The sequence below is a fragment of the Malaclemys terrapin genome, chromosome 15 (assembly GCF_027887155.1).
Source record: "Malaclemys terrapin pileata isolate rMalTer1 chromosome 15, rMalTer1.hap1, whole genome shotgun sequence".
In the NCBI taxonomy this organism is placed as follows: domain Eukaryota; kingdom Metazoa; phylum Chordata; order Testudines; family Emydidae; genus Malaclemys; species Malaclemys terrapin.
Genome location: NC_071519.1, coordinates 12,352,869 through 12,371,002, shown reverse-complemented (window position 1 = coordinate 12,371,002; position 18,134 = coordinate 12,352,869). Strand labels below are relative to the sequence as shown.

Genomic DNA, 18,134 nt, shown 5'->3' with positions numbered 1-18,134 from the left:
GTCAGAATTTTATTCCGCACCTGGGATTTTGTCCCTTAGAATCACTGGGGACATTAGGGTTTGTCCTTTTTGTTTCACCTTTTCCTCCATCCCTCCCTCCTTTCTCTTCTTCTCTTGCTTCTTTTGTCCTTTCTCCTGTTCCCCTCCCATCACCAGGAGGGGTGTGTTTTTGTGTCACGGGGGAGTGCTCTGCAGCTCCCACTGTGGGAGGTCCACCCAAAAATGTGGGGCTGAAATAGTGCTCGGGCAATGATCCCCACCAGTGATCTGGGCCACCCTTTGGGCTCTCTGGTGAGAACCTTCAGCTCCTGTCCTCAGTGTCTACCCTGATTGGCTAAGCAGGGGGTTATTGACAGGGAGGAGACTCAGGTCCTTGTTCTCTTTTAAGACCAAGTAAATAAGTCATAACCAGTCACATGTTTGATGAATTTTGCTGCTTCTCTGCATTAATGGTCTCTGAGCAGTTCATGATTCTCTCTAGCTTTCCAGTTCTCTTAAAATACTTGCTGAATAATTACCCAGCAATGGAACTCAGGAGTCCTGACTCCCAATCCCCTGGTCCAGTCACTCCAGCGGACCACACTCCCTCTCAAAGGCAGGGGAGGCGGACATGAGGGCCTGCTTGTAATTGCCAGCTGTGGGAGGGAGTGTGCAGCAGTGGTTAGCGAAGGGGCCTGGAAAGAAGGCCTGCTGGGTCCCATCCATACTTCTGACACTTGGAGTGAATCTGAGCCAGTAGCTTCCCCTCTCCAGGCCTGGTTCTCATCAGTGGGGTTGGGGTCGCAGTCCCGACAGCTCAAGGGGGTCGGGAGGCTCCAGGAAGATGTGTAAAGTGCTGGGATGTCGGGATCCCGGACGCGCTGTCACCCCCGCACTAGGGCGGTGTCCTGAACCCCCTGCTGCTGGCCGAGTTTCTCCGTCCCTTGGCAATAAGACAGACTCTTGTTTTCACAGCCAGCCGATCGCCCCGTGTCATCACCCTGCCTGCTTGCTGGGCAGGGTAACTCCTCAGGTCACCACCACCTCTCCAGTCTGCCTTGGGCTTGGGGAGTGAGGAGAAGGGCAAGGGATGACCCTGAACAGACTCCATCCCTTGCTCCATCACCAGAGCAAGTGCTCCTCGGTGGCGTCCCCTGTCTGTCTGGGGAGAGGCAGAAAGAGGGGGAGAGAATCTCTCCCAAAGGAGATTGGATTTGCAAACCACCCCCAGGAGCCCCATGCTCTCAGACCGGGGAGGGGCTTCTCCAGAGCCGTCTCCAGTGTGTTTGGCAAGGTCCCAGCAAGGGGGCTCCCAGCCCTTCCCTTGTGGGAGACTGTTCCCCAGGCTGAGAGTCTCTGAGCTGGGCCAGACCCGGTGAGCTGCCGAGCATGGAAATCAATGGGAACCAAAGGGGCCCTAGCCTTGCTCTGCCTAGGGACTTTGAAGTGGGGAATGGTTTCCCAGGAGAAGTCCGGACTCCTGGGTTCTGTTCCTTCTCTAGCCTGGGCGGGGGCTGAGGGGAGAGGTGTGAGTGTGGCCTGGGGTGGCAGGAGGGAGCTGCTTGTCCAAAGTGACCAATGGTCTTTGTGACTGACCCCAGTGATCGAAAAGGACGAGACTCCCCGGTTCTTGCAGCCCCAGGGATGACGAGGGAGAGCGTTGAGGGGGAGCAGATCATGCAATGAACTCCTGCCAGTGGGGGTAGCTTGCCCTCCCTGTACCCCTGTGGGGGGAGGAGGAGCTGCTCAGGCTGGGGCAGGGATGGGGAGGGACCAAACAGGCTGGTTAGTCAGAGGCTGCCTTGACCCCAGACTCATGCCTGCTCCCCACAGGGTTCCAGGATGGCCAGGCTCCTGAAGATGTTCAGGAAGAAGGCTCTGCAGGTGGCCCCAGAGCCTGAGGGAAGCAGCTGCCATCTTCCCCAGGAGCGGAGCGGCCCCTCTGTCCCCGCTGGCGGGGAAGGAGCTCCCGGCCGGGCCAGGAGGTGGAAGTGCCCAGCCTTCTGGCGGAGAAAACCCGCTCCCGGCGCAGGTGCTGATGTGGGAGAGGCACCAGCCAGGCCAAAATGGAGCTGGGCCAGGCTGCGGCTGGGCAGGCAGGACCCAGCACAGGGGCGGAACCGGGCAGGGTGGCTCTGGGGCTTGTTGTTGTGTGGGCAGCAGCGGCCCCAGGAGCCCAGCCCCGATTTCCAACAGGGGATATCGCCCTGCCCGGTCAGTGAGGACCCAGGACAGGAGGTGGAGGATCCCTCTGCCAGCCCCAGCAGCTCAGCCCACTCCCCATCCGACAGCAGCAGCGCCTGCAACTCGGACAGCAGCTTGGCTGACGGACGCTTCTGCTTTGTTCAAGGTGAGGAGCCAGGCTGGGCTCAGGGAGGGGTGAGGAGGGGGCTGTGAACACCCTGGGCCCAGGCCCTCGAGCAGGGCTATGGGTTTCCAGCCGAGCTGTCTGGCCTGAGCCAGATGAACCCCACTGACACTAGATGCTGCCACTTTGGTCCTTGGTGCTCCATTGGGCGGCGGATGGGGGGGAGGCACCTCCCAGGGAGTCCAGGACAGTGTGTGGGGGGGTCTCTTTGCTATGGGCTCCTGAAGGAGTTGGGGGCTGACGACATCACTGAGAGGGGGGAGTGTGGGGCCCGATCTGCCCTATGTCCCAGAGGTGGAAAGGGGGCACATTGTCCCACCCTGCCCCTGTCCTTCCCCCGAGTGGCAGTAGGAGTCACCCTGTCCCCTTCTCTCCCTGGTGCAGGGTCCGCCAGGGATTCCGAGGAGGAGGAGGAGGAATGGGTAGACGTGGTAACAGAGGAGGCTGCTTTCAAAAACATCCGAGAGCAGCTCCATGGCCGAGAAAAGGTACAAACGTTCCCCAGCTGTGCTGGAACCGAGATTGTCCTGCTCCTTCCCGGCATCCCGACCCCCTGCAGAGGGTCTTGGCCCTAATGGGGACCTTTCTCCTCCATGATCTGGGACCCCCAAGATGGGGGTGTTTGTCACACACCGGCAGGGGTCTCCTCCCCCCCAAGGCACTGTCCCAGTTCCTGACCCTGCTTGTGTAGGAGTGGTGGGTGATTTGGACAATAGTCGGGTCCCCCCTATCCTCCATTCAGGCCTAAGTCCTGCAGCTGGTGTGGCTGGCGCAGGGAGGTCCCTGGCTAACTGACTCTCTCTCCCCTCACCCCACTCCTGGTGGGTGCAGGACGAGGCCCAGCAGCTCATGTTCCCGCGTGTCTCGCTGCCCAGCAGACAGGGCAGGACACACTGGAGCCGCACTGCTGCAAGGTGGCTGTGGCGGAGAGGATTGTGGTGAGTGAGACATAGCGCCCGGCAGCTGGAGGGTGGACAGAGACATGGGAGGGGCAGGGGTCTCCCCGGGCCGATGGTTGGGGGATGGCTGGTGCTGGAGGGGCAGCTGAGGGCAGGGATTGCTGGGGCTGAAGATTGGGAAGAAGAGACAGGAGAACTAGTGGGCAGGAATCGCAGGAGCGGGAGGCAGCTGCGGGGATCCTACTGGCTGTGTAATCTCCTTCTTGGGGAGGTCAGTGAGGCCCGAATCTCACACGCTCCTTTGTCTCCTTTGGGTCTCACAGGAGCTCATTGAGGAGCTTCCTCATGACTCTCCACCCGGCGCCATCCTGGCCAACTCCCTCATTGCTGTGGCCGACCTCAGGTACCGAGACCCTCCCGCCCGGTTCCCCTAACCCCGGTGCTGCTCAGGCCCATGGCTGGGAGTCACTGCCCCTCCCACTCCCAGGTCACCTCCCAAGGGGGGCTCCTCTGGCAGAGGTGGCAGGAAGGGTCACTCCCTCTCCTGGCTGCTCTGTTCTTTTCACTCCAGTCACATTGCAATGGCTTTGGGGAGAGGCTGACTCCCAGGATCAGAAACAGGAGGGGCAGCAGGGTCCAGGGAACAGGCACCATTCCTGCCCTGCCACTGTTGGTCTGGGAAACCTTGGCCTTATCATTCCCTGGCTCAGTGCCTCCGTTTCCATTCTCGCCAGCCTCTGCCTATTTCCCTGCAGTTTCATGTCGGTGTTGGTGCTAGTCCCACCCCCGCACTGCACCGTCTAATACCGGCTCCTCTCTCTTGCCAGCACCATTACACCTGCCCTGGAGCCGGAACTGGAAACCCTCCTCCTCCGAGCTGCCCTGCATGCCCTCTTCACCCTGGGCACGCAGACGGACACCAACCAAGTCCAGGTAGATCAGCTAAATCATGGATTTAGGAGCCAGCTGTCATCCTGCCCGAATCCTTGCTAATTGCCTGCAGTGAGATGTGAATGAGAGAGGCCAGGATACGTGTTTGGTGTCTCACCAGTGCTTCCCAGAGACCTCTCGTCCCATCCTGTGGCAGGTGTAGCCCCAGTTTCCCTAAGTCTGACCCATGGCTCTCCCTTGCTTGGCAGGATCTGCATAGGGTCATGCCAGACCTCCTGGATGCCATGCTGGGGAACCTGCTGGCAAAGTCCCCAGACACCAGCAAGCTTCACTACATCTTGGAGGTGAGCCCGATGAGAGGAGTGGGGGCAATTTTACCTTAACACTTAGATCCATTCTCCAGTCTGTCCTCCTAGCTGGGCCCCTAGTGGCCGTCCTTGGTCAGGGCAGTCAGTGCAATACAGTGTCAGCCCCTTCCTCCTTGAAGGACAGAGGAAGGAGCTGGGAGTTCAAGCCAGAGCTCTGCCTGCTTGTGTCGAGCACTAACCATGTGGCCCCTGGCTGTCTTGGGGAGTGAGAGTCTGAACCCCTCCTGGGAGATCCAGAAGATGGTCCTCAGAGGAGAGTCACAGGCTCGTTCCTAGAGAAACAGGAGAGCCCTAGAGAATCAGCCCTGGTCTCTGATGGGCCCCAAGATTCCTGGGGGATTGTGCTCACACTCAGTCCCTTCACCCAACCAAGGACTTGAGAGCCAGGGAGCGGGGAAGGGTCTGTCTCTTTCCTGGGGAGCTGTTCAGGAATCAGGAGTTCATGGAGGATGGGACCAGCCCCGACACCGAACATTGTCCCAATCTAGAGAGATAATGACAAGTTGTGACCTGCAGGATACAAGCATCATCCTGGGGGCAACAATCCCCTTCTAAAGCTCTGTGATCAATGAATCTGATATTCCCTCCCCCCACCACATTCAATGTCTCAGCCCCCTGGGGATGGGGAGGGGCTCATTAGCACAACACATGCACCCGCCCATCAATCCTGCACTGCCTCCTTTCCCCACAGCACATTAACTACTGGACCGTGTCCAGGGTGTCGCAAGAGAGAGCCAGGGCCATCAGGAGCAGCACGGCCCTGCTCATGACCATCATCTCCCTCTCTGACTTCAACGTAAGTGGCCTCTGAGCCCAGCTTCCTGACTCCAGGCGTAGGGGGGCTGGCTCCAATGGGCTGTAGGAGCTGCTGCTGCAGGGGCTGTGGGTTAGGAGTGTTCCTCTTGGGGAGGCAGAGTCAAAGCAGAGAATGAGCCTGGCTTGAGTCAAGTTCTTCTTGTCCTGGTTAAGTGGCGACTCTCGCTTGTAAGGAGACCATGCTCCAGGTTCTTGCCTTCCTGTCATCCTGGAGCAGCTGGGGAAGCAAATTCTCATGGAGGGCCCTGCCCGCATCCCTGTGCTCCAGGCTCCCTTGCAGGCAGAGATAACTAAGGATCCAGCCCTAGCTCCTATCCTCTAGCATCTCCTGCAGAGGGGCTGAGGGGAAGGAGAGTCCTGGCCCAGGCCGGGACAGGAAAATGCTGACAGGAAAATGCTGATGGAGTCCCCTCTCCCTCTCCCTTCCATTAGAACTCAGCCGAATTCCCCAGGATGGGCCACCACGTGGCACAGCTGGCTCTGTCCATCAGTGACCCAGACCAGGACATCAGCCGACAGTCCAGGGGGGAGTTTACCGGCTCTACCAGCTCCTGCTGCACCAGAGGTGTAATGGCACCCGCTAGACGAGTGAGACTGGGACCCCAGCCAATTTCTCTCAGAGTGACCCCGGATGGAGGATGAGTCTCTCTCTCTCTCTTTCTGTGTTCTCCACCACCTCCGCAATTCTGTTGGGCCGCGAGGACCCTGCCCACTGTGCAGCCACCAATGGGATTGGAAGGACACAAGCACTGCAGCCAGAATGACAAATGTGTGTGTCTCTCTCTCTTTCCCAGACCTGACCATCCATGAAGCCGAAGACCTGTGGGTGTGTGACTGGCACCAGGACAGCAGGCTCCTGGGGTACAAAAACACAGCCAGGGTCGGGGAGGTAAGGACACTCTGCCAGGGCATGGCATAGCTCTGCAGGGCAGGTGGCTGCCTCCTGGAGCCACTCGACGAGTTGCCATTCTAGTCCAGGATTTGGAGCCTGGTCCTGGGCAATCTGCTGAAGCCTCACATCCGGTTGGTTTCAGGTCTTTGGCAAATTCTTCTCATCGGGGCAGAGAAGATTCTTCCTGCGGACGGCAGTGCTGGCCATGCACGACCCCCTGCTGCATGTCAGCCAGGCTGGGCTGCTCCTCACTTACTCCCTCCTGGGGCAAGCCCAGCAGCTGATGGGGGACAAGGTGAGCAGCTGCATTAGACTCAGGAGACTGGGGCGGGGCCCAGGCCTCATTCCCATCCTCTGGCCATTCGCCGGCCTGGCAGCAAGGCGACCGGTGGGGAATGAGAGTGAGAGCAGGTGCTCCTGGGAAGGGAGATGAATTCACCTCCATGAGCAGGAGGGAGCCAGCTTGTTCCCGGAGCAGCTCCAGCCCAGCTCGTTAGCAAGTTTAATGAATGACAAGCATTGCCTCAGCACGGACTTCTGTTCTTGGGAAGGGCAGCAGAGTCCTCTACGTGCCCTCTGCGAGCCTCTCCTGTCACTCGAGCCACCCCCCAGAGTTGTTCCCGTCACTGGCAGCCTGGGAGGCCAAGGACTAACGGGTGATGGCGACTGACCAGGCACTTCTGAAGCACATGGGCAGGGGAAGCTGGTCCTGCTGCCGGCAGGGCTGGACCTGCTCTAGAGAGAATGGGAGGATTCAGTCAGCAGGGGCTGCTGATATGCCCCATTCACCAGGGCTGCCATCCTGCGGCTTCAGCATTAGTGGCTGGGATGACTTGGGGAAAGGTCTCAACCTCCCCACTTCACTGCTGCCAGAATCCCTCCTGCCCGAGTCCCCTCCCTGCCCAACCTGGGTGGGAGTGGAGGAGGAGGGTCTGAAAACTTGAGCTGTGGATTGGAGGTGGAACAGCTGTCAGGGGCACTGGGGGGAGGTGGCAGGCGTTCCCCCTACAAGCAGGGGGTTTGGCACTGGAGGTCACTAGAAAGGACAACAAGACTCCATTCTGGGGGTCAGGAGGGGACTCCATCCCTCAGAGGTGGGCGAGTGCTGGGTGGAAATGCTGCTTGTTCCAGGTGCCCTTAATTCCCCCTGATTCCACGGGGGCGTCTGAGTCTCTGACAGGTCCTCGTTCTCTTGCAGCAGGAGGACGTCACAGCCAATGTGATGGAACAACTTTACATCATCCGGCACTTGCGCAAAGTGCCTGAGGCGCTGCAGGGGTTCTGCCACCGGGGCCACCAGCAACTCCCGCTCCCTGTAAATGGGGAGTGTAGTGAGACTGAGTGGCCTCCCTCTGAGCAGGAGAGCGAGGGGCCCCCATATGCCCCTTGGAGGGCGGAGACTATATCGCCCCATCCCCCACGCCTGTAGGACTGTTTGTTGGCTGGCCACTGGAGCCTCTGGTAGACTCTGTTGAGACTGAGTGGCCTCCATCTGAGCGGGAGAGCGAGGGACCCCCTACACGCCCCTTGGAGGGTGGAGCCTATCTCGCCCCCTGTATCGCCCCCCCTCACCGGAACTATAAAAGGCTGGCCCTGTAGCACGGTTGGGGGGAGCCTGCAATAGGGGAGGACACTTGGCCTGTTCTCCAGAGGCCCCGAGACGAACCCGCGCCTGGCTGTTCCCAATCCCCAGGCGTGGACGAGGACTGGCCCAGAGTACCCGCTGCAGTTTACCCCGAGGAGCCAGAAGAGGCCTGGAGGCCACAGGGCCAAACCCCGGGAGGCAGGAAGTAGCCCAGGGGCAGCTCCGGAGCAGTTGGCTGCAGAGCCCGGCGCAGCTCAGTCGGCGTGTTGTGGCTGGATCCCCGCCGACGCAGGGGCAGCCAATCCTGCCCCTGCCAGGGCCCTGGGCTGGGACACAGTGGAGTAGGGTGGGCCCATACCCCCTGCCACCCCACCCCAGGTGGCTGACCCCTTACACGGTGCAAGGAGGCTCTAGCCCAGGACAGGAACTCCCTTATCACTCGCCTCGAGGGCTGTTTGTTGGCTGACCACCAGGGCCCCACCCAGGCTAGAGTCAGCCTTGTCAAGACTGTTTGCTCACTGGCTGCCAGGATTCCACCCAGGCCAGGGCCCACCCTTGAAGTCTGGTTGTTTGTGGGGCTGACCACTTGAGCCCAGCAGGGCCGGCTCTACCATTTTTGCCGCCCAAACTGCCGAAGGGGAAAAATGGAGAAAAAAAAATAGGATTGGACTGCCGCCACCCGAACTGCCGAAGCAGGAAAAAATGCTCAGACTGCTGAAGTGCAAAAAAAAAAAAAAAAAAAAACCCTGCCCGGACTCTGCCGCGAATGGACAGACTGCTGCCCCTTAGCATGTGCTGCCCCTTAGAATATGCCACCTCGCTGGTGCCTGGAGCCGGCCCTGCAGCCCAGGCCGCAGCCTGGTAGTGACAGTTGATGCCTGTGGTGGGGTGGCTGCCTCACCCCCATGCGAGAGGGTGCTTGAGTAGGCCAGAGTAGCTGCACAGGCCGGCAGCCAATCAGGGAAGGGCCTACTGAGAGCCAATCAGGGCAGAGATTAGAGCCAGCCAATCAGGGCTAGGCTAGGCTCTATATAAAGGCTGCCCAGAAGAACAGCAGGCAGTCTGTCCCAGACCCTCATGTGGGATGGTCTGTCTTCAGAGCAAGAGACCAGCACCTCAGACAGAGCACAGCTGAGTAGTACTGCACCTGGCCATGTGGTGGCCGAGACAAATTGCAACCTGTGTTTGAGACAAGGGGCTAGACTTTGGGGGTTGTGGTTGGCCACTGAGGCAGGTGCAAGGACTGTTGCTAGCACCCCCCAACCCCCGGAAGGGGGTGAGGATGGACTAGTGGACACTGCTGGAGGGGCAGTGGCCTGAAGAAGGACACTGTCAAGCGGGGAGTAATGTGGGTCCAGATGCCAATGGAGGACAAGAAACAGACGGGACACTGCCAGCAGAGGGCGCTCCCCATGGAGCTAATTCCTGGAGCGAGCAGCAGGAAGCGCCATGGTGGTGAGTCCCAACCCGGTCACAATCGCCCAGCCCTATTGTGGACCCCCGGCTACCCTGCAGACTCTGGTCAGGACGAGACTGGGCCAGCCGGAGTGGCCTCCCTCTGAGCGGGAGAGCGAGGGACCCCTACAGGGAGCTAGTGGAAGGGGAAATGGAACCCCCTGGCACTCACAGAAACTTGTCCCAGCAAAGCAAGCAATGCTGGCTCTGAAAGAGGCTTAGATAGAAGACCCCTGTCCCTCATGGAGGTAAGAGCCACTTACTCCTTGGGGCATGTGGGTCTCTTGGGGGAGAAATGGCATCCCCGATGAATAGTCAGTCTGGGAGCTTCACCTGTCCCTGGCTTCCAGTTCTGGGACAGAGATGTCTCCATCATCGTAACACCCTGGTTTCGTTCCTAGGAAGGGGCTCTCCAGAGACATCCTCGAACCTGGACTCCTGAGAGCATTTCTGGCAGGAGACTCCAGCCCGTTGGGCATGAAGAGAACATCGGGTAGTCTTGATCACCTGGCATCTCTGGTCTCCAGCTCCACTTCCCGCAGCAGTGGGGTTTCTGCAGCTCCCTCACCACACCTGGCAGCCTCTGAATGTCAGAGTCACCAGAAAGAACAGGATACTTGTGGCACCTTAGAGACCAGAACAAGCAAACTCCAGCCCCAGCAGTGGGGCCTGTGTATCCTCAGCCCCTCTGGAAACCAGGTCTGAAATGGGGAGCAAGGACCCCAGGCCAAGAACAGTCGGAGTGGGCAGAGCAGGCCTGTAACAGGGTGCTTTCCCCTGGGCTGCACAGCCTGGGGCCTAGCCAAGCTGATTATAGAATGAGCCCTAACTGAGAGGGAAAAGGAGAGGCCAGCCCCTCCCTCTTCCCCTCCCCCTTCTCCTCCCCCTGGAGCGTCACTAAACTATCAAAAATGAATACAGTGGAGTCACATCTTACATTGGGGTTAGGTTCTAAGGTCCGCGCAGGTCAGGGTTCCATTCCCACTCTGAATTTTAGGGGACAGATGTGGGGACCTGCATGAAAGATCCCCTAAGCTTATTTTTACCAGCTTAGGTTAAAAACTTCCCCAAGGCTCAAATTCCTTCCTTGCCTTAGTAGCACTGCCACCACCAAGTGATTTAAACAGACATTCAGGGAGGGCCACTTGGAGCCCCACCTTCCCCAAATATCCCCCCAAGTCCCTACACCCCCTTTCCTGGGGAGGCATGAGAATAATATCCTCACCAATTGGTACAGGTGAACACAGACCCAAACCCTTGGCTCTTAAGAACAATGAAAAATCAATCGGGTTCTTAAAAGAATTTTTTAATTAAAGAAAAGGTAAAAGAATCACCTCTGTAAAATCAGGATGGTAAGTACTTTACAGAATAACAGAAGACTCAGAAAACACAGACGATTTCCCTTCTAGGCAAAACTTTAAAGCGACAAAAACAGGGATAAGCTGGCAGAAGGCTGAGCAGGACCATCGGCTGGGACTCCAGCTGGCAAGGGGCCTGCAGCCGGAACCCTAGACTGTCAGCATGCTGAGCGGGGCCAGTGGCCGGGACCTCAGACCGGCAGCAGGCTGAGTTGCTCAGCCCGCTGCCAGCCGGGGTCCCAACCGCCAGCTCCGCTCAGCCTCCTCCCGGCCTCGGTGAATGGAACCCCCAGAGGGCTGAGCAGCTCAGCCCGCTACCGATCTGGGGTCCCGGCTGCCAGCCCCACTCAGCCCGCTGACGGTTTGGGGTTCTGTTCACCAAGGCCAGCAGGAGGCTGAGCGGGGCTAGCGGCCAAGACCCCAGCTGGCAAGGGGCCGGCAGCCAGAACCCTAGACCATCAGTGGACTGAGCGGGGTCGGCAGCCAGGACTCCGGCTGGCAGCGGGCTGAGCAGGGCAGGCGGGGGAGCTGGCGGACGGAACCCCAGACCGGCAGCAGGCTGAGTCCACTGCTGGTCTGGAGTTCTGTCTGCTGGCTCCTGCCAGCTGGGGTCCCGGCCACCGGCCCTGCTCAGCCCACTGCTGGCAGGGCCGGCACCAGGCACCAGCATTCCAAGCAGGTGCTTGGGGCAGCAATCTGCAAGGGGTGGCAGTTTTGCCGCTCCAAGCAGCATGCCAAATTGCCGCCGCAGACGGCGGGGTCAGTCCATGTGCCATTAGGGGAGTGTAGTGTATACAGTGTACACTGTGTGTACTGTACTTTGATTATCACTATACGCGATTTTCCTGTTACACGCTGACATTAGAACCTAACCCCCGTGTAAGATGTGACTCCACTGTAATGGGGGAAAAAAAATTGGGGCACCACTTTTTGGTGTCCCTAAATCTTGGTGCCCTAGGTGGCCACCTAGTGGTTACAATGGCCCTGGAGGCCAGGGCCCCAAGAAGTTGGAAAGAAAGGAGAAGGTGTCCTCTGACACAAACCCACATGAGGCAGGCAACGTGGAGGTGGCAGGGATGGCCATGGCCTTTGCAGACCCTCCAGCAACACACCTGTCAGGTGCTGCAGGGAGGTGAAGGACGAAATGGTTGGCCCAGAGATGAAGCAGACTGAAGTAGGGACAAACACGAGGGTGGAGCAGTCCATGGTGGGCTCTCCAACCCTGATGGAAAAGGTTTTGGGGGATGCAGCAGCAGTAGCAAAAAGGCTTCAGAAGAAGCTAAAGGCTTCAGAACAGGCTCTGCAAGCAGCTGTTAACGAGACTGAGCGGCTGCAGGAAGAGCGTTGGGATACTGCAGAAGAGGAGGATTGCCTCTTAATTCTGGGAAGCGAGCTGGCAGTGGAGCTGGAGACACTGTGGGTGCAGCCGGTGACAGTGACGAGATGCCGAGGGATGAAGCTTGGACAAGAATAGAACTCGCCCCTCATGTGGGCCAGTTTCTAAGGAGGAGCGTATATGACAGGGGGACTTGGCCTGTGGGCAATAAAGCTTGGAGCTAGGCCCAATGGATTAGAGTGAGCTCCACCTGAGGGGAAAGCCAGGGAAAACCGCAGCAAAGATACAGGAGCAGGCCTAGCTGTTCGGTACACGGCCTTGGGGCAGAACCTAGAATCCAGGGTAGGACTGGTTCTCCCATGGTCTCTAAGGAAGGGGACGTACAAGGCCAGAGAAAGGGCTACCAAGGCCAGCAAGGGCAAGGCCAAGCCAAAGTCAGGCTGAGGAAAAGCCCTCAAGGGACGGAGGACCTTGTTTCATAGATTCTAGAACTGGAAGGGACCTCGAGAGGTCAGAGAGTCCAGTCCCCTGCCCGCATGGCAGGACCAAATACTGTCTAGAACATCCCTGATAGACATTTATCTAACCTACTCTTAAATATCTCCAGAGATGGAGATTCCACAACCTCCCTAGGCAATTTATTCCACTGTTTAACCACCCTGACAGTTAGGAACTTCTTCCTAATGTCCAACCTAGACCTCCCTTGCTGCAGTTTAAGCCCATTGCTTCTTGCTCTATCCTTAGAGGCTAAGGTGAACAAGTTTTCTCCCTCCTCCTTATGACACCCTTTTAGATACTTGAAAACTGCTATCATGTCCCTCTCAGTCTTCTCTTTTCCAAACTAAACAAACCCAGTTCTTTCAGCCTTCCTTCATAGGTCATGTTCTCAAGACCTTTAATCATTCTTGTTGCTCTTCTCTGGACTCTCTCCAATTTCTCCACATCTTTCTTGAAATGCGGTGCCCAGAACTGGACACAATACTCCAGCTGAGGCCTAACCAGAGCAGAGTAGAGCGGAAGAATGACTTCGCGTGTCTTGCTCACAACACAACTGTTAATGCATCCCAGAATCATGTTTGCTTTTTTAGCAACAGCATCACACTGTTGACTCATATTTAGCTTGTGGTCCACTATAACCCCTAGATCCCTTTCTGCTGTACTCCTTCCTAGACAGTCTCTTCCCATTCTGTATGTGTGAAACTGATTTTTCCTTCCTAAGTGGAGCACTTTGCATTTGTCTTTGTTAAACTTCATCCTGTTTAACTCAGACCATTTCTCCAATTTGTCCAGATCATTTTGAATTATGACCATGTCCTCCAAAGCAGTTGCAATCCCTCCCAGTTTGGTATCATCCGCAAACTTAATAAGCGTACTTTCTGTGCCAATATCTAAGTCGTTAATGAAGATATTGAACAGAGCCGGTCCCAAAACAGACCCCTGCGGAACCTCACTTGTTATGCCTTGCCAGCAGGATTGGGAACCATTAACAACAACTCTCTGAGTATGGTTATCCAGCCAGTTATGCACCCACCTTATAGTAGCCCCATCTAAATTGTATTTGCCTAGTTTATTGATAAGAATATCATGCGAGACCATGTCAAATGCCTTACTAAAGTCTAGGTATACCACATGCACAGCTTCTCCCTTATCCACAAGACTCGTTATCCTATCAAAGAAAGCTATCAGATTGGTTTGACACGATTTGTTCTTTACAAATCCATGCTGGCTATTCCCTACCACCTTCCAAGTGTTTGCAGAGGATTTCCTTAATTACTTGCTCCATTATCTTCCCTGGCACAGAAGTTAAACTAACTGGTCTGTAGTTTCCTGGGTTGTTTTTATTTCCCTTTTTATAGATGGGCACTATATTTGCCCTTTTCCAATCTTCTGGAATCTCTCCCGTCTCCCATGATTTTCCAAAGATAATAGCTAGAGGTTCAGATATTAGCTCCTTGAGAATTCTAGGATGCATTTCATCAGGCCCTAGTGACGTGAAGGCATCTAACTTTTCTAAGTGATTTTTAACTCGTTCTTTTTTTATTTTATCTTCTAAACCTACCCCCTTCCCATTAGCATTCACTATGTTAGGCATTCCTTCAGACTTCCCGGTGAAGACCGAAACAAAGAAGTCATTAAGCATCTCTGCCATTTCCAAGTTTCCTGTTACTGTTTCTCCCTTTTCACTGAGTAGTGGGCCTACCCTGCCTTTGGTCTTCCTCTTGCTTCTAATGTATTGATAAAAAGTCGTCTTGTTTCCCTTTATTCCCATTGCTAGTTTGAGCTCATTTTGTGCCTTTGCCTTTCTAATCTTGCCCCTGCATTCCTGTGTTGTTTGCCTAAATTCATCCTTTGTAATCCGTCCTAGTTTCCATTTTTTATATGACTCCTTTTTATTTTTTAGATCATGCAAGATCTCGTGGTTAAAGACACGTTTGGACTTTTCATTTGGGATGAGCGACCCAGGAAGCAGTGGACTAAAAGACAGTCACCTAGCTGAAGGGCTGAGTTCCCAGGCAAAAAACTGCCTGAGTGCCCTAGCGACTCTTGGCGGAGGTGCTAGCCCAGCAGGAAAGCTGTGACCCCAGGCCTGGCCAGGAAGGGGCACCTATTGGTGAGTGAACTCTGTTACAAGCCTGCTTCCATTATGGAAACAGCCTGCTATTGGAGAGAGGTGGGATGGCTGGAGGGGTGCTACAGAAGGGACAGCAGGGTCTAGTGGTGAGAGCAGGGAACAGATTCTACTGCAGCCCTGACATTGAGTGGGATATGATCCTGGCCAGGTCACTCTCCCACCTGGTGCCTCGGTTTCTCTATCTTTGAAATGGGGATCATCCTGTCCCACATCAAGAAAGTGTTTGATCCTCTGCTCTTGCTTCCCAAATCCCTGCCCTCCTTGCCCCATACAGGCCTCTGCCCTGTTCCTCAAACTTCCATGCCCATGTTAGTGCCTGGGTCACACCACAACTGCAAGGTCCCATGTACAGTCTCCTGCCAGCAAACTGAAACTGCCCCTAGATCCAGAATAGGAATCGCAGTTCCTGTGCACTCCCCTGAATGGAGTATAGCCCATGGGCATGGGGAAGGCCAATACTCACATCCAGGTAGATCCTTAACCTACTCCTCTCTCCCAGGAGCAGGGAGTCCTCTGGTTCTTGCTCTCTTGGTAACTGGAGCTGCTAAGTTGGGGGTGTGGTGGGCCATTGGGCCACCCGTGGTCAGTGCAGAGTTTAACCAGTTACCAATCCATGAGAGGACCTTATGATGTACCTTATGATTGTACAGTTGATTCAATTGCTTATTCTTTGGGGTTCAGACCCTCTGTTCTCCCCCTGAAGTGACAGAACCCTGATTGTCACATCTGTCTTTCACACTCTGTCCCAGCCTCCCACACAGATCCTGCAGCCAGCCCAGCTCAGGGAGCAGTGGGGACAGGTCATCTCATCCTGTCAAACCAAGCAACATGGGTCCCATTGAAGCTCAGATAGAAGATCCCATGCACCTCCTGGAGGTAAGAACCGTTCAGTCGTCCTGCCACTTGGGGCTCTTGCAACAAACAGGGGGCTCCTGCTACATATCCTGGTTGGGAGCTTTCTCTGTACCAGGGCTGGGATCCGGGGACAGGGACCTCTTTCTCATCATGATATCCTCATTTTATTCTCAGAGGATGTGTCCAGGATCCTGGAGACTGTTTTCCTGCTGCAGGAGGTTTGAGCGGGAAGAGCTTACTCACTGTCGTGAGCCAGGGTCTGCAGGGTTCATGGGAGCAGCCAAGCTCCAACCCTCCACCTGGAAGCCTGCTGAAAATTACTTACTTAGGACCCATGAAGTTCAGGCCCACGCCTGAGGTCCTACTGGAGGAGTCCCAGGAAAGTTCATTGGCCCCTGGCCCTGCTTAAGACAGCAGCAGGAACAGGACGCTGACTGAACACCACAACTGCTCCCTGTTCTGGACCGTGTGCTGCCTGGTTCTGCTGCCGCTCCCTTGGCTTGATTTCCTGACATCTGAGTCATGGTGGTGATCGCAAGTTTGTCTTTTGCTGCTGATCTTCCAGTATCCTGACCCAGCTGACTCTTGACTCCTGTCACGTGAGTGTGGACTTCGGCTCTGACCAGTAGGTCTGGCTGCCCTTGACCCAGCCGTGACATTGACTTTTGTACAATTTCTCCAATGCCCTTTTCTGCTCTCCAGAAAGATATACCAGTACCTTGGCTCCCAAAGTCTTAGTTGCCCGCTCTTCAAGGGCTGAGGGGTAGTGCTTGTATTGCCCCCAGGATCAGTCCCAGCAGTAATTCCACCCACCCTGGCCTCAGCTCAGCTACTTTGTTTACCTGGGGTCAGGGACCACTTTTGAAGGCCTTAACGTGTGGGTGGAGGCAGGAGCAGAGGCTGAAGCTCTAGCAATTTCCTTCAAAGAACACCATCCTGTCTTTCTATGGTCTGGCTAGGGCTCACCATCCATCTTGGAGCTGAACACCAGATGGGAGCTGATAGATTGCCCTTGGTGGGCCATGTTCTTGTGTGTGATAGAGGTGTGTGCCAGAGGGGGCCAGGAGCAGATGCACCACACCTGGCCAGGACTGGGCTAAACAGCCTGTAAAGGTAGGTGAGTCAAACCATGGCCACAATACAGACACCCTGGGCATCCATGGGGACTGAATCTGGGCCCTTCACTACCAAGAGCACAACTCATTCCAACTTGAGTCATGACAGTGGTGACCCCTGCCAGCCCCTCTGAGGTGGGTCAGTATTATCCCTGTTCGCTGGGGCAAAGGGATAGAAAGCAACTAGCTGCAAGGTCACACAATGTCACTAACAGAGGCAGGAAGGAAGCGTGGGACTGATACCAGTCCAGCTCCAACCACTAGACTCCACCCACTTCCAAAGTCAGAGAACCCAGGAGCCCTGACTCTGACAGCGAGGCCTTAAATGACAAGACCAACCTCCCTCCCACTCAGGAAGCCATAGAAGGGACCATCTGCTGAGCTCCCTTTTGCAATGCCACTGTCAGAGACCATTGCTAGTGGATGCCAAGTGACTGAGCAGGAAACTGCTTGAGAACCTCCTAGAGACTCGCAGGTGTTTGACTGTGACTCTCTGGGAGCTGTGGGAAGAGACTTTCCTGCTCTAACAAAGGATTTCTGGTCTCCTAGACAGTCAGCCTGTGAGGCCCATTTTCAGAATGTGGAAGATCCCTTTGGCGATGGTTGGAGGATTCACCATATAGGTGGCAGCAACTGCAGTGCCTGGGGTCCCCATGGGACAAGTCTCCACTCCTGACTCTCCAGGCTAATCTCCCACTGCTCTCCGTGGGGCTTTGCTTTAGCTGCTGGGCCTGTGTGCCTAGACAGAGGACTCGAGTATTTCCATCAGCCTGCTCAATGGCAAATACAGCCACCCAAAGAAGTGAAGAAGAATGGAAGTGAAAGAGCAAAGCTGGACCATCCGCTGAGCTGCTGCAATCAAGTGAGCAGAGCGGGGGAGAGAAGAGGGAGAACTCAAAGGCGGCTGGCGGCAGTAGGGAGGAGAAGCATTTTTGGAGCCAGGAGAGTAGAAATAAATAGTTAATGACAAATACTGCCAGCTTTGTCTTGTGGTGAAGGGTTGAAAAGGGGTCTCTTTACTATCACACTAAACTTTAAAATAGCTGTGTATGATGAAAGGGCAGGTGTGATGGGTTGGATCACAGAACCCCCCTTGGGAGCTGCCACCCGATGTGCAAAGACTACCCCTGCTCCTGTTTTCCCTGACAGCTCAGGACTCCAGCCCTCTGTCTTGCTGAGCCAGACACTCCCATCTGCTCCAACACAGACCCAGGGTCTGAATTGCTTGCCCCAAAGCTGCAGGTTTACCTGAAAACAGCTCACAGAAGTGTGCTTGTCTTTAGCACTCAGATGCCCAACTCCCCATGGGGTCTAAACCCAAATAAATCCCTTTTACCCTCTATAAAGCTTATACAGGGTAAACTCATAAATTGTTCGCCCTCTAACACAGAGCGAGAGATGCACAGTCATTTGCTTCCCCAGGTATTAATACATACATTGAGTTAATTAATAAGTAAAGTGATTTTATTAAATACAGAAAGTAGGATCTAAGTGGTTCCAAGTAGTAACAGACAGAACCAAGTAAGTCACCAAGCAAAATAAAATAAAATGTGCAAATCTATATCTAATCAAACTAAATACAGAT

At 55.5% G+C, this 18,134-nt stretch overlaps 1 long non-coding RNA gene across 1 annotated transcript; it reads left to right on the top strand.

Annotated features, from left to right (window-relative positions):
* Positions 1-13,893: 13,893 nt before the first annotated feature.
* Positions 13,894-17,574, top strand: LOC128823125 (uncharacterized). Its single transcript, XR_008441677.1, has 5 exons — positions 13,894-14,558; positions 15,329-15,455; positions 15,609-16,033; positions 16,394-16,547; positions 17,099-17,574. It is a non-coding gene; the product is annotated as an uncharacterized LOC128823125 (long non-coding RNA).
* The last annotated feature ends 560 nt before the right edge of the window (positions 17,575-18,134 follow it).